The sequence below is a fragment of the Protopterus annectens genome, chromosome 15.part0 (assembly GCF_019279795.1).
Source record: "Protopterus annectens isolate FY-2018-M chromosome 15.part0, PAN1.0, whole genome shotgun sequence".
Classification (NCBI taxonomy): Eukaryota; Metazoa; Chordata; order Ceratodontiformes; family Protopteridae; genus Protopterus; species Protopterus annectens.
The window spans coordinates 649,312,237-649,329,463 of record NC_056749.1 but is presented as its reverse complement, the minus strand read 5'-3'; the positions used below and the strand labels follow the sequence as shown (position 1 = coordinate 649,329,463).

The following is a 17,227-nucleotide window of genomic DNA, read 5'->3' as shown; positions in this document are numbered from 1 at the left end:
AGGTAGCTGTGGCCCTAGTGGAGTGAGATCTGATGCCTGCAAGTACAGTTTTACCATGAAAAGAGTAACAAAAGCGTATGCAGTGGGCTATCCATTTTGAGATTGTCTGTTTGGAAATTGGCTTCCCTTGAGCTCCTGTAGCATAGGACACAAAGAGTTGCTCTGATTTTCTGAAAGGCTTTGTTCTGTCCAAATAATAACGCAGCTGTCTGTGAATGTCCAAGGAATGTAGCAGTGTCTCCCCTTTGTTTGAGGATTAGGGTAAAAGGTAGGTAAGTGGATAGCCTGATTCAAGGCTACCCTGGATACTACCTTTGGCATAAAGGACGGATTGGTTCATAAGGAAACTCTGTCCTGATGGAAAATGATGAAAGGCTGCACAGCCATGAGGGCTAGTAGTTCCGATACCCTGTGAGCTGAGGTGATGGCCAGAAGGAAGGCTGTTTTCCAGGACAAATATTGCAGTTCTGTTGAAGCAGCTGGCTCAAAAGGAGGCAAGGTCAGTTTTTCTAGAATGAAATTGAGGTCCCAAGCAGGTACTGGTTGCTTCCTTGGGGGTTTTATATTCTTAGCCCCTCTGAGGAACTGTCTTAAGAGGGGGTGAGAGAATAAAGGAGGATCAGTGTTGTATTCTGCAGAAATGGCTGAGGCATGGATTTTGATGGAGGAGAATGAAAGTCCACTGCTTAGCATCTCAGCTAGGTACTGTAATATTTGAGGTAAATTCAGTATTCCAGGATTCTGACCCTTTTTCTCATTTCAGGCACAAAACCGTTTCCATTTTGCGGAGTAGGCTTTTCTAGTAGAAGGCCTTCTGGCCTCCAAAATGACATCCTGCACCTCCTTGGAGAGTAGGGACTGTTGTGAATTTAAGGAATCTTCCATGTGGCTAGATTGAGTGTTTTCAGCTGACTGTGAAGAGTTTTGAAGTTGTGCTGAGTCAGTAGAAGAGGCATTAGAGGCAGGATCCATGGTGGGGAATGCGGCAGGCTCCTCAGGAGTGGGTACCACTGTTGTCTTGGCCAGTCTGGAGCAATGAGAATCATCTTTGGTCTGTCTGCTCTGGTTTTTAATAGAACTGTGGGCAGCAGAGGAAGAGGTGGAAAGGCATAAACTGTCATTGTTGTCCAACTGAAAGAGAGTGCGTCCACTTTCCAGGCCTGTGGATGAAAGGCCCTTGAGCAGAATTTTGGCAATTGGTGATTTTTGTGGGAGGCAAAGAGATCTATGTCCGGCCTTCCCCATGCTTGAATTATCTTTGTAAAAACTTGAGGATGCAACTTCCATTCGTGTGGATCTGTCATATTTCTGCTTAGGTTGTCTGCCAGCGTGTTTTCCTTGCCTGGCAAGTACTGTGCTTGAAGTTCGATTTGTAATTCCAGAGCCATGTTCCAAAGAGACATGGCCAGCCTGCATAGGGGGTATGAATGGGTTCCTCCCTGTTTGTTTATGTACCACATTACTGTGGTGTTGTCTGTCCTTATCAATAGCTGGCCTGGATGCAGTAGGTCTTTGAAAGCTATAATAGCATTTATTACTGCTAGCATTTCCTTTTGATTGATATGTAGGTGCTTTTCTTTTTGGGACCATTTGCCCTGAATGCACCGATCTGTCATGTGCGCCCAGGCGTAGTCCGAGTGTCTGTTGTGATGACTTGATTTGCTTGAGGCTTGCAGAATGGGAGACCTGTGTTTCTTTGGCATGCTTGAGCCCACCACAGAAATTCCTTTTGAAGACATGGAATTAGTGGTATTATTGTTTCCAAACTGTGGCTGTGTTGAGACCATAGGTTTTTTAGGTACCATTGAAGTTTCCTCATATGCAGCTTTGCACATGGGATTAGTAGGATGCAAGATGCCATGAATCCCAGAGCCTGCAGGATTTTCCTTGCAGTCAGCCTGGTGAAAGTTGCCAGTTTTCTGAAGTATTGAGTTAGTTGCCCTTGTTTCTCTGGCGTGAGGTAGGCCATCTGGGTGTTTGTATCCAAGCTGGCACCCAGGAAAGTTATTGTTTGAGAGGGTATTAGTCTTGATTTCTTTTTGTTGACTGTGTATCCCAGAGAATTCAACAACATTATTACAAAAGCCAGATGTTTCAGAAGTATGTGCTTGCTGTCCGCTTGGATCAGGCAGTCATCCAAATATGGGTATATTTGTATCCCTTGAAGTCTGCAGTAGGCAATTACTGATGCTAGGCATTTCGTGAACACTCTAGGCGCAGTAAATAAGCCAAAGGGCAATGCAGAGAATTGATAATGGGTTGAACCTGCAAGAAATCTGAGGTATCTTCTGCAATCTTGTCTGATTGGGACATACAGGTATGCCTCCTTGAGGTCCAATGTTACCAGCCAAGACTCCTTGCCCAGCATGGGAAGAAGCTGCTGTAATGTGAGCATCTTGAATTTTGGTACGAGTAAAAATGTGTTTTGGATGGATAGGTCCAAAATAGGTCTCCAGTCTTTTCCCTTCCTTGGTACCAGGAATAGTCTGGAATAAAAACCTTGACCCTGTTCTTGTGCAGGTACCTCTTGAATAGCTTTCATGTCCATGAGATCTGAAATTTGTTTTTGTGCCTCTGCCCTTTGATTGTGTGGCAGGTTTGGCATGCCTCTCATTTTTGGAAGGGTCTGAAAGTGGAATCTGTAGCCTCTGTCTATAATGTCCAGGATCCATTTGTCTTTTGTGACAATATGCCAATTTTTCGAAAATAATGCCAGTTTTCCGCCTAAAGGTGCTGCCATTTGAGCCTTGCTTGGCATGCAAAGGGGAAAGTCATTGGGTCTGCTTTCTGAATGGCTGTGAACTATCCTCACCACCTCTTTGTGTAGGTGCTTGCCATTGTCTGCCTCTAAACGATCCTTGAGATTGCCCTCTGCCCCTCGGGTGCCTGTATCTACCTCTTTGGGGTCTGTCCGTGGCTGGAAAGGACCAATTTCTACTGAAACGTGGAGGTTGTACCTGTAGGAAATCTTTCACTGTTTGCATTGATTTTGCCTTTTCCTCCATTTTCTTTAATACCTCCTCAGCTTTAGCACCAAACAATACATCTTTTTGCAGAAGGGCATCTAGTAATTTAGCTTTGACATGATCTGGTAAGGTTTGCTCTTTGAGCCAGGCATGTCTACGTATGACTGATCCTGTAACAGCAGCTCTACATGAGGCCTCTAAAGCATCAAAACCACATTGCAAGGTATGTTTACCCACTTGTTCTGCACTATGTATCAAATCCTGCAACTCCTTCAAGTCTGGTTGTTCAGGTTGTGACATTTTGCTTCTCAACTGTGATAACAGAAACTGTTGGTACTTTAACATATGGAACTGACAGTTTAATGCCCTCATGGTTAAGGTGGCCGAGGTGTATACCTTTTTCCCCACCTTTCTAAAGCTCTGGAATCTCTCTCTGAAGGTAATGGATTTTTAGCAGTGGAGGCCTTAATTCCCTTGGGGCCCTGTGAAATAGTTTCTGGGTCAGCCGCATGGCTTTTGTATAGGAATTGGTGTGAGTCAGGAACCTGGTAATACCTGTCAGGCTTGACTGGGGCTGGAGGTAAAGAGTCTGGGTTAAGGCAGGCCTCCGAATACACATCATCTAGAATGTCTAAGACAGGAGGTATAGCCAGAGGCCTGTGCTGAGGGAGCAAGAGAAAATCCCTAAGCCTTTTCTTGGAGTCTGAGTACTCTTGGCCTTCCCAGTGGAAGTGTTCCCTCAAGGTATGCAAGGTTTCCTCAAAAGAGTAATCCTCAGGGGGGGAGACAGAGGGAATGGACTCCTCTGCATCAGAATCTTCAAAAGGGGAGTATGAATGTTCCTGGTCTTCAGAATGTTCTGAAATAATGGAGGCCTGGTCGGAGGAGGGGGATTCTTCCTCCACTCTGGGCCTTTTGTCCGGGGGGGGTTGAGAACCCCTGATAAGAGTAATCAAATCCTCAGCCATTTTGAGCATCTGCTTTTTAGGCATGGGGCCTTGAGAAGGGCCCTGTGGAGCTTGTCTTTTAGTATGCATGGCTGCTTTAGACTTAGTGAAAGCCTTGATGGAAAAAGAAGAGGAAGGCCTGAAGACCCCTTGAGAGGTGGCAGACCTGTCTAAACTCTGAGTCTCACCGCCAAGAGTGGCTTCGGTATCTGTAGTCGGGGTGTGGGCCGAAGAGCCTGCGACCTTGAGCACAGTAGACACCGCCAATGAAGTGTTGTCGGTAGTCAGGGGCTGCATAGGTGCCTCACTGAGAACCGGACCACCTGTAGTCGGCTTTGGCGTGGTGTCGGTAGAAGTCGCGGACCTCGTATGTCGGTCCTTATCTTTGCATCTTTTACTCAAAACTGGAGTCGGAGTATCCGACGACATAATGTAATTCAATTTTTTGCCAAAATAGTGTTGGGCGAACTCCGCCCGACGCTTAATAGTGTGTCTGTTGAATGTAGCACAAAAACAGCAGGCCGAGACGTTGTGGTCTGGGCCTAAGTAAGGAATGCAGAGGGAATGAAAATCCTTATGCAGTATTTGCTTCCCACATGAAATGCAATTATTAACTTTGTCTGGCATCGGTCTGAGGCAAGAAAAGTTTCCCCAACGGGGTACTTAGCTTTCAAGAAGACTTCGGTTGAAAAATATTCGTAATCTCAGAAGCTGGCCGACCGGCACTTGTGAACTGCTTCTGCTTCAGGCACCGCGCGGCAAGAAAGACTGAAGAAAATGGCGTTGGCTGGTTCTTTTATACCCCTGTCACACTGACGTCAGGGAAGAAGCGACGACAACCGACGCCGGACCTAGACTTTGGAATTCGGCCGACCGAGGACCCGCCTGACGGCAGGAAAACCCATCTGTTATGACTGCAGCTATATGCACGATGAACATCAATTAGGGACGTTGTGCTCAAGACCCAAACAAGTAATAGAATAGGAGTGAAAATCACGGTGCGGAATCTGTTTTTCACAGGTAAGACAGTTATTAACTTTCTCTGACATTCATTAAAGCAAGAAAAGAGGGTCCCCGACAGGGTACTTACGTGAGGATGTCTTCAACTAAGCAGTCTGAATACAAAAAGAAGGTACTCGGCCGACTGGCACTCATGCAAAATGCTTCTGCTTTGGGCTCCATGGCAAGAAAGACTGAGGAAATGGCATCAGCTGCCTTCCTTTGTACCTGACGTCCTGACATCAGGCCTAAACCGAAGGCAGCCGACATCATATACCAAGGACTTTGGTATTTTGGTCGACTGTGGGCTACCGGGAGCCGCTAAACCCATTTTGTAAGGACTGCAACAGTGAAACACGATGAACATCTGAAGGTGCTTACAGTGCTTTAGTGGAACTGCCACCTTTGTTCACAAGCCAAACGTATAATTCAAGGTCTTTGTTAGATGGAAGGCTTATGACTTAAAAAGCTGCACTACCATATATATTTAATTGTACCCAAGACTCACAGATGCTTTACAAGTAAAAAAAATAAATTTTTGATGTGAACTACATTTAGCACTCATGGAGAATACATTGAAGCGTATTAAATGCATGCCTCTGCTTTATTTCTTTGCAGCACTGTAAATAAGGGCTAATGTCAATGTTGCTTTCTTTGGATTGCCTTGAAGACTTACAATATTTAACAGAACTTTATCAGCACAAGTATATAGTGTTAAATCTGTGTAGCATAAAGCACACTTTTGCTGTAAAATAGACAAAATAAAAGATTAAATGCATGCCTCCTGGAAGTTAGGCTATATGAGGTGGCCTGTTAACAAGCTTATGGTCACCAGGAATCAAACTGTTACAGGTGACGGCAGGAGAATTAAGGGTAAACAATAATGATATAGGAATATGTGTTAAAGAGCTATAAATCTTGCATGTATTTTTAAAACTGAGGGATTTTCCCCTCATTGCCTTGTTACATGAATTTGTTTAGCTGAAGAAGTGGACATTCAATCTTCTGGTTCAATTCTACAGAATACTGCATGTCCGTATGTCCAGAACTGTAATTAATTAATAGTTCTCTACACTCTTTTTCAAGTGTTTTAAAAGTGAGGAAATAATCTCTGTTCTCTTTTCCCTGTATTGCCAAAAGATAATTTCTAAGAATTGCATCTAGTTCAGTTTTGTGTTGTAGATGAGGAAAACAGCTTTCTTTGATTTTTGGTAATGTAGGTATTTTTGGATATTTTCAGAAGTGTTATGTTATTTTTATTGTGTACTTTTTTACAATCAAATCATGAAGAAGGACTTATTGCAGCAGTAAATATTAGTAAGTGCTCATCAGTTCTCCAGTATATGAAAGTGTTCACTGTTAATTTCTGAACATATTTATGAGTTGAAATTTGAAGCCAAAAGTAAATGGAAACATTTCTGCCAACCAAAATGTGATGAAACGGTACAAATGAAGACCCATAATAGGAAAAAAATACAGACAGCTTTTAATCGGTAAATGAAGCAATCCTCTCAGTCTGTAACTGAGGGCTGCACCCCCCACACCCTTTAACAAATGTAATTAACTCTTTGAGAAAGGTGCACCGCAGAGAAAGAAATATTTTCTGAGTTTCATCTAATGCAGACAATAAATTTTATTCACTAAACTGTAATTCTTAGATTTGGTTAACACTACAATGAAGTGCAGCTTGGTAATGAGAATTTCAGAAAAGGTAATGAAGAATGCCGGGCCTTGCATAACTTGTTCATTTTTGTTGTATTCTTACAGTAACATTCTTAGGATGGTAGACAATAGGTAGATGATAAATTTTACATCTCATTCTCAGCATGAGCATACCATATGGTTCTGTCGTAAAAAAGTCGTAAGCATGTACTATGCCAGATCAATTAAATAACTGTTCCAACAAACATAGCACTTTTACTCAATTAGTTTAACTTATAGGAATTCAATGACACTTTCCAGCAAAGACATATATCTGTTTTACATATTATATGTTAAAGTATTCCTGGATTTTCTATAGACACATTTCCAGAAACCTAGATTATCAGTGTTAAAATTCTAAGGAATTATAATCTACTCTTTAGCAAGAGCATTATTACATCGTATTAATAAGAATCCTACAAACACTATAAGTCAGTGTTGTTGCTTTAGCACTTCTGCTGTATCTTTTTCAGTTTCACACACACACACACACACACACACACGCACGCACATGCACACACACACACACGCACGCACATGCACACACACACGCACACACGCACACACACACACATGCACACACATGCACACACACACACACACACACACACACACACACTTCCATAACAGCAGCATAAACGGACCTCCCCCTCCCTTCAATAAATCGCCATAACAGCAGCATGAATGGACCTCCCTTCAATAAATCAGCATAAAATGGACCTGTAGCAGATTGCAGGCAACCTCCACTGCAGGCAGCAGACCCAGCAATTTCCTTCCAGGCATCATAACTTTCTGTGTGCGGCTGAAAATGTACATAATGAGCTCGCTAGCTAAATTCCGACAGGCAGTTTCACGGAGCTGACATCATTGCGCATGTGATGACTTCAGCTCAAAAACCCGGTAATAACATTTTTAAATAAAATGCTGGAAAATTCGGAAATTAAGGGATGCCACTCGGGAATCGTGGCACTCCATTATTTGGACCCCAAAACTCTGTAAAAAACGAGTAATTCAGTACAGTTGGGAGGTATGCTCAGTAACCAGCACAGAAGAAAGGTGCTTAGACTGACATTCAATGATGACATTCAGACTGGTGGCAAAGACGTTCTAAAGTGTGTGCATCTGTACATCACATTTATACCCTATGCCTTGTGTGTGGGGCATACATTTTGCATACTGCACCTGTAGATACTAAAGGTTTTGGTATACTGTCGTTGGACTATCCTCACCAGGAGATCCCTTACTTTAGGAATACTGCAGCAATGATATGGAAGAACATCTGCTCAGTTATGTAAATTAGCACTGCCAACAAACTAACAAGGCCAAAAGTTTGTGTTCACCCCTTACTTTCAATGGGAGAGATTGTGTTAGAGGTAAGTGTCTAGGAGGTTGTCAGATACGTAGTGGTGGCTGTGTATGTGTTTGTGTGAGTGTATGCAGAACTATGTGTGGCCTCAGGTAAGTTTGCATGCACATGTGTTTGAGAGTGTGTGTGTGTGTATGTGTGTGTGTGTGTGTGTGTGTGTGTGTGTGTGTGTGTGTGTGTGTGTGTGTGTGTGTGTGTGTGTGTGTGTGTGAGAGGGGGGGGTTCCATACCACTGAATTCACTCTAGACTAAAGAACCCTAGCTGTAATACCAAGGAAGACATTAGATACCAGGGGAAACTTTAACTGGCTTGACATCAAGAAGCTGCAAATGAAAAATACGGTCTATGAAACTCCAATGTCTGGCATTATTTACTGACTGCATTAGTTCATGTCAGGGATCATGTCAAGGGCACAGACATTTTAAGAGCCACAACTATGGTAATTCTGTTAAATCAGGGGGCAACTGAGAGGAGGGGGTGTGTGTTTGTGTGTTTGCAATAGTGAATAAGGGGCTGTTTGCGCCACTGTCTGCAATTACTGTAGCAAAGTGCTTGTTAGCATTTGTGCTAATCACAGAGGAATTGAGAAACATGCAAATTACCAGATAATAAGGTCTTGCCCCATCATAGCTAATTAGTCTCTGAATCATTCGTTTCTACGATCATATTACTTTCCCACAGCCTTACCACTTACCTCTGCGATCTTTCTTAATCCAGCCTTCTTTCTTCTTAGTGAGTAAAAATAATTCCCATGAATTCTGCCAGTCATATGCAAAACAATTATTCCCTAAACTCTGCACCTTGTAAATTCAATTTCTGCATATGTCAAGCCAAACAAATACACCCAAGCACACATACACCTACAAATCCATATATTTAACTTTTTTTACTGCTACAAGAATAATTACTCTCGCAAATGTATGTTTATCATTTTTACTACTGTGAGAAAGATTACATTATTAATTTTACTTATCTATCCTTTGTTAACTGCCACTAGGCTAGTAACTTCTTTTCAGGGGAGACTAAAGGTGGTATTTATATTACCAGGGGAAATTTGTCCAAGTTATTGGGAAAGTTCCCCTACTCTTTTCAATAGTTGCTGTGGGATCATTTACATCCATCTGAGCTACCACCAACTCAAGCAGAAGGGGCCTCAGTTTAACATCTCATCCAAAAATACGGCACAGTCAGGATTGCAGCACCACCATACCTCTCAACCTGGAAACATCAAAAATCTGGACAAGGCCCATGGAAAATAGGTACAAATCTGTACGCTGATTAACATATAATTTGCATACATAATTATGTAACCCCATCCACTCCAATGGAATTGTGGGATACCAACTTTCAAATGCAAACTGAAGAACAAACAACCAAAATATGACACCAGAGTTCCCCTGCAGCCATTCCAATGTTCCATTACCTGGCTATTTCACCCCATTTACCATAAACACTAATGTGTGCATACTGCTTCACTTCTACAATGATTATTTGGATTTTATTTTTACATTTTGCAGCACAATAATGCACAAACACTAACAAACATCTGCTAAACAAAGCAATACTGTCTCACCATGAAAATAGACTTGGCATTAAAATGTATCTGCCCTTGAAAGTCACATTCATTGAAACAGCACTGAAACCCACACCACATCCAAAGAAAATGCATCTGGCCAATGGTGGATAAAGATTACCTTTGGGCTGTCATACATGTGTTTTTTGATGCACCTTCATGATTTTATTAAATTATATTTCTTGTATTCTTAAAAGCTATATTCCTTGTATAATACAGCACACTTGTTACAGCGCGTTTTAAATTTGTTTTGAACATTTTCCCAGTAAGCAGTGAAATAAAATGCATAAACCAGTAATGACAAAACTACCCAGTACCCCAATTCAGAACATTTCCATCATAACAGCCTTAGTCAAACATCTACAATCCACCAGTATCCATAAATATGCACAATCTCTGCAAAAGGAACAGTCATCTAAATAATTCACATTAAATAGATCTGTAAGCAACGAAGAGCTTGTTGTTAGCAAACAACTTTATGTTTCATTGCTTCATCTAAAAAATAAAGTGCCTGTTGCCATTGAGGAATAAATTGCCTATATTTCATTAAAATGATAAGCTATTAATATTGCAATAGAGAATGGATGGCAAACTGATAACAGGTTCATAGTTACTAGGTATCTCCATTCTCCGCCAAAGAGGACATTCTTAGGACTACAGCATCCACACCCCAAGTGTACACAGTGCAGTATCAACAATCTTGCTACATAATGTGGGAGTAGAAGCCACAGCCTTCTGCATAAAAAGCAAGTATTCTACCTGTTGTGCTACTAACACAAACAGACGTCACATAAGCAGCACTAAAGTTCGATCCCCCTGAAAACTATGCAGCACAAGACATCTGGAAAAAGCCAAAATTTATGGGGGGGGGGGGGGGAGGTCAACGGCCGAAAATTAGGGACACTTTTTAAACATTGCTTGTATAATCCTAGAAAAGTTGCTAGAATAAAATGTTTTGTGTTACCATGCACTTCCGAAAGATAGGATGACTGAAACTTAAATGGCCATCATTATTTAGTGAATTTGGTTCTCACTGATTTGCCAGAAACCCCAAATTTTAAAAGGAACAGACCACAAGTATGAGCTATCTTATCTGCAGTAAACAATAATACCACAAAGCAATTGCCTTTTGTAGTAAGCAATACCACACACAAAGCAATTGACTCCTGTAGTAAGCAATACCACACAAAAAAATCAGAAGCTTAATAGAAAAAGCAATACACTTCTGCAGGAAAAGCAATACACTTCTGCAGGCTGCCATTTCTTGTTTCAACTTAAAGGAAAAGCATTAAAGCAATACACTTAAAAGCTGCGGTGGTGGGGCTGCAGTAGCGTTGTTGCCTCACAGTAAGATGTCCTGTTCGATTCTCAGCTAAAGCGTCTTCTGTGTGGAGACATGCGTGAATGGGCGTACCTTCGTTGAAGGTTGTGCGTCAGGCCTGGCAAGTCGGTACGTAAAAATCTACTTCCAGTCATTAGCAGACCGGAGTTCCGCTGTGGCGACCCCTAACCGGGAAAAGCCGAAAGATACAACAACAACAACAACAACAACATTAAAGCAATACACTTCTGCAGACTGCAGTTTCTCAATTAGAACTGAAGCTTAATTTAACGGGAAAGCACTACACTTCTGCAGACTGCCGTTCTCGCACAGAGCTCCTTAACCAGAAAAAAAAAAAAAAAGCTTTCTGCTGCTGCACCACCAGAATTAGTAATGTGTGTGACTGTGTGTCTGTGTCTTTTCTTAAACTCCACCCGCACACCCACTAGTGTAACTAGCATTGCATTTTCTCTTTTTTCCTTTTGAAACTTGAAGTCTAAAGAACAGAGTACAAGTTCAAATAAGCTAACAGGAAACCATACATAATGACTGTACTGACATCCTGTGACCCGGCTTTCAGCTAGCCCCATTTGCAGTCGTTCTATAATCAGGTTGCATGACTTTAAAAAAAAATCATGTAGTAAGTACAAAACAATAAAGCAATTGAAGGTCTTTTTCTCATTTGCATTTTTTTTGTAATACCTTGTACTGACCCAAAATAAAATAAACACTTCTGCACTCTGCCATTCTCGCATATAACAACTGCCACGTTGGCCTGTTTCTCATTTCAGCTTGCCTTAAACAGAAAAAAAACACAAATACGCAATGCACTTTCTGAAACTGCAGAATTAGAAGCTTAACAGAAAAGCAATACATTACATACACGTCTGCAGACTGGCATGCCGTTTCTCTTTTCAGCTTAAGAGTTTCTCTCGGCTCTCGCAAGCACATAAGGCAATAAATAACTCTTATAATCTTTTTTTGCCCTAGACTCTGCACACACACACACACACACACACACACACACACACACACACACACACACACACAGACACACACACACAGACACACAGACACACCTTACCTCGAGTTCTAGCCAGCATAATCTGCTTGTGACAGAATAAATAAATCTCCACGCTAAGCAGCAAAATAAATAAATCCAAACAGAATAGTTCTCCATGGCACACTAAAGAGAAGCCATCCAAACAGTTCCCGCTTGCGTTTAAATCCAAGCAGAGCAGCTCTCCATGCTAAAGAGAAGCCAGCAGCAGCAGAATAAATAAATCCAAACAGTTCCTGCTCATGTTTGCCGGAAATACATGCCCTGCGTGGGCTTGAGCTGAATTCCGACCGGCTGGTGGAGCTGACGTTGCTGATGTCATCGCGCACATGATGACATCAGTGAAACCGCAAATTTTTAAATAAATGTTTAAAAATAAATCAGAAATGAAGGGGTGCCACTTGGGAATCGTGGCACCCCACTATTTAACCCCAAAACCCGTTTTTTACTAAGTAATTCGGTACGGTTGGGAGGAATGAGCACCACCCTTATGCTACTCTGCAATGTCAGCAATTATTCTACCTATTGTGGGAATAGAACCCACAGCCTTCTGCACCAAAGGTGAGTATGCTACCTGTAGCACCAATGAAACTGCCAATCTGTTAATTGCTGTGATTAGAACCTTACTGTTAGCACTGTAGAGTAATAACCCATTGTTGATAAAAAAAAATTCCTAAGTCTGAGCTAATTCTGACTTGCTACAATGGCGCAGGTCTGTCATATCTACGTATTTGCCATCTTATCAGATTGGCAATGGTCAGGGTAGCTGCAATCATGGTTTCTGCCTGTGTGAAAGAATGGACACTTCTGCCCTCCACTTCTGGAAGAATGAATGATGATGTCACACTAAAGAATCTAAGGTGTAAAGGTGCAGTCCCTCCACAATTAAAATGTATTCTCTATGGTAATCAAATCCCTTATTACTTAATCTCTCTGGAAAAAGTTAGTGACATAAGAAAAATATCAGGTATACAGAAGATAATGTCTTTTAACGCTGGACCATAAGGCTGATAGATAAAATAATAGCTTCTTTAATAAAACAACAGGAACAGGTAAGCACTTTCAGGTAAAACCCTTCATCAGACAATTAACAAAGCATCAAGGTCAGTATTTAAAAAAACAGCAACAACCAATAGAATCTCAATAGTGAACTCTCCGCCACTTCAGGGCGGGTTTGAGAGGTACAACACCATTCAAGCCAGGAGCCTTTTTAGCCCTTAGCTCAATAATCCATTTGGCTTCATTATATTCAGTCAAATTTACAATGTCACCTCCCCCCCAGTGTTCATCTTCACAACCTGTAGCACCATAAAAATGAATACATGTCTTTATTGCTTTTAATATGTTGACATAAGGCATTATGAGAATCACCCAAATGTACTTCTGAAAAATGCTTTAAAATCCTGTCTTTTAAATGATAGTTGGTCTTTCCTACATAAATTGAACAACATGACCTGCACTGAGCTAAATAAATAACATTCTTAGTCTGGCAGTCAGTATAATGAGTAAAAGAATATCTTACATTGGTATTGGGGTGTGTAAAAGAGTTTTGCCTCATAATGTAAGTAGAAGCCTCACAATGTCTGCATGGAAAAGTACCCATACGTTGATGGGAAATTGTCATAGAAGACTTCATTAGCATACCTTCGTCTCTACATAATAAATCCTTCCAGTTATTATTACACCTAAAACTAAGAAGGATTTGTCTGTATAACAGTTCTAGGTTTATCATCAGTTAACAAGATTTTCCAATTATTGTGTATGATCTGGCATACAGTCCCTATATTATTACTATAACTTAAAACCACACGTGGCACGTCCGCTTGTGTGCCCCCTACCCCTGGAGGCTTGTTGTCTCAATGTAACATCTGAGAACCAAGGTTTCACTTTTGTGGCTCTCTCCCTCTTACTGGTCTCAACAGCCATCTGAACGGTCTTCTGGTTGTAACCACTTTTAACAAAATTAGTGACTGACTGATCAAATTCCTTACTAAATTGTTCTTCTTCTGTACATAATCTAGATGCTTTATACGCCTGACCTTTCACCACATTTTTAAATAAATACCTACAGTGCATGCTATCAAAGCTAAATAATTATTCCTCCAGCTGTCCTTCCTGTACATAGAAGTCTGAATGGTGCCATCAGACCCTCTCTTCAATCGCACATCCAAATAATCAATCTCAAATTCTGAACAAGACATACTAAATCTTAGAAAATCTGTAGTAGATTCTAGATAGTCAATAAATGAATGTAGCTCATCCCGTGTGCCCCTCCATAAAATAAACACATCCTCCACAAATCTTATGTAGTAACCCAAGTGTGCCTTCCATGCATATTCATATTCAAAAGTCACCTAATTTTCCCAGTATGCTAAAACCAGGTTAGCGTAGGAGTTTGCACAAGGTTGTCCCCATCGCTATACCATTCTTCTGTTGATAATGGTGACCTGAGTATAAAAAGATGTTATTCTCTAGGATAAGCCAAAGCAAAACGCCTATGGTCATCCTGGTATTATCATCTAATACTCCATTACAACTTAACAAGGGCTCTATGGCAACTAAGCTATAGTCTTCAGAGATCACAGTAAATAAATTATTTATATCTAAAGTGCCAAAAAGATGGTTGCCAATGTTAGGCTCAGTATGGGTGTAAGCATGCAGGGAAGATAGAAAATGTGCAGTATCCTTCAAAATCCTGGGTACGGATGCTATCACTGACTTTCATTTTGATTCTACCCAGATAGAAGCATTCTCCGTCAGCCATCCTCTGCCCAACACTATAGGTCTAAAGTCTAATAGATTACCCAGTGGTATCTGTGTTTAAGGCATTACCTAAGATACACAAGGATCCCACTAATCCACCCTTTAGACCCATAGTGTCGGACAGAGGATGGCTGATGGAGAATGCTTCTTTCTGGGTAGAATAGAAATTAAAGTCAGTGACAGCATCCATACCCAGGATTTTGAAGGATACTGCACATTTTCTATCTTCCCTGCATTCTTACTCTCATACTGAGCCTAACATTGGCAACCATCTTTTTGGCACTTTAGACATAAATAATTTATTTACTGTGATCTCTGAAGAATATAGCTTAGTTGCCATAGAGTCCTTGTTAAGTTGTAATGGAGTATTAGATGGGATGACCATAGGCATTTTGCTTTGGCTTATCCTGCAGAATAACATCTTTTTATACTCAGGTCAGCAGTATCAACAGAAGAATGGTATAGCGATGGGGACGCCTTGTGCGAACTCCTACGTTGACCTGGTTTTAGCATACTGGGAAAATGAGATGATTTTCAAACATAAACATGCATGGAAGGCACACTTGGATTACTATGTAAGATTTGTGGATGATGTGTTCATTTTGTGGAGGGGCACACGGGATGAACTATATTCATTTATTGTCTATAATGAGTCTACTACAGATTTTCTAAGATTTAGTATGTCTTGTTCAGAATTTGAGATTGATTATTTGGATGTGCAATTGAAGAGAGGGTCCAATGGCACCATTCAGACTTCTATGTACAGAAAGGACTGCTAGAGGAATAATTATTTAGCTTTTGATAGGATGCACCCTAGGCATTTATTTAAAAATGTGGTAAAAGGTCAGGCATACAGAGCATCTAGATTATATACAGAAGAACAATTTAATAAGGAGTCTGATCAGTTGGTCACTAATTTTGTGCATAGAGGTTACAACCAGAAGACCGTTCATATGTCTGTTGAGGCCAGTAGGAGGGAGAGATCCACAAAAGTGAAACCTTGGTTCTCAGATGTTACATTGGGACAACAGACCTCCAGAGCTACGGTCACACAAGTGGACACGCCACAAGTGGTTTTAAGGTATAGTAAATCATACAGGGGGTGTATGCCAGATCATACACAATAACTGGAAAATCTTGTTAACCGATGATAAACTTAGAAATGTTATACAGACAAATCCTTCTTTTAGTTTTAGGCATAATAATAACTTGAAGGATTTATTATGTAGAGACAAAGGTATGATAATGAAGTCTTCTATGACAATTTTCCATCAATGTATGGGTACTTTTCCATGCAAACATTGCAAGGCTTGTACTTACATTATGAGGCAAAACTCTTTTATACACCCCAACATTAATGTTAAGATATTATTTTACTCATTACACCGACTGGCAGACTAAGAATGTTATTTATTTAGCTCAGTGCAGGTCATGTTGTTCAATTTATGTAGGAAAGACCAACTGTCGGTTAAAAGACAGACTTTTAAAGTATTTTTCAGCAATACATTTGGCTGATGCTCATAATGCCTTATGTCAACATATTAAAAGCAATAAAGGGCATGTATTCAATTTTATGGTGTTGCAGGTTGTGAAGTTGAGGGGTGGGGGGGTGACACTGTAAATTTGACTGAATATAATGAAGCCAAATGGATTACTGCACTAAGGGCAGACAAGACTCCTGGCTTGAATGGTGGTGTAACTCTCAAACCCGCCCTGAAGAGGAGGAGAGTTCACTATTGAGATTCTATTGGTTGTTGCTGTTTTTTAAATACTGACCTTGATGCATTGTTAATTGTCTGATGAAGGGTTTTTCCCAAAAGCACTTACCTGTTCCTGTTGTTTTATTAAAGAAGCTGTTATTTTATCTATCAGTCTGGTGGTCTGGTGCTTTTTATTTGGATTTCAATGGTTTAGCAAACTGGACCTTTGGTGAGGAGAACTTTGTGTGCTGTTATCTGTCTTTTAACACTGACTACACCCTACATGCACAAATCCCCTTCTATGAAATTTAAGTTTCTTTACAGCAGAGAGATTATACCTGTTTGGTAATATTATTTTATACACTCCTTTAGAAAGGAACAAATGACACAAGGTAGTAAACTGATGTAACAGTCAGGCACACTGAAGAATATCCAGCAGCAATCATGCCAAACATCATAAAAAAGTCTCAGAACAATGCCTCTGTACATATCGTTTGCCTCTTGTAATGAAGTGTCAAGTCAGAGAAAAGTTTACTAATATAATTCTAAATGTATCTCATTTGTTTTTAATTTGTTTTATTACAGACTTTATGTATACCCATTTTCTAAGAACACGATACACAAGATGAGAGACCATCAATAAGAACTGTGGTTATTAACACTAGTTATAATCATGGGCAGCCCACGTCAGTACTGCCCACACCATGGCTTAAAGTGCTGACATAAACAATGTATTCCATTAAAATACTTCTGAATCAGATTTGCACTCACACAAACCTCTGTTATTTTTAAAGAAACGTTCAAACTATTTCTTCACAAAACACTACCTG

The 17,227-nt window shown here is 40.7% G+C and overlaps 1 protein-coding gene across 1 annotated transcript in view; it reads right to left on the bottom strand.

Moving 5' to 3' along the window:
• The window catches only part of DOCK11 (dedicator of cytokinesis 11), a 1,858,863-nt gene that overhangs the window by 268,427 nt on the left and 1,573,209 nt on the right, over positions 1–17,227 (bottom strand). The window lies entirely within an intron of this gene.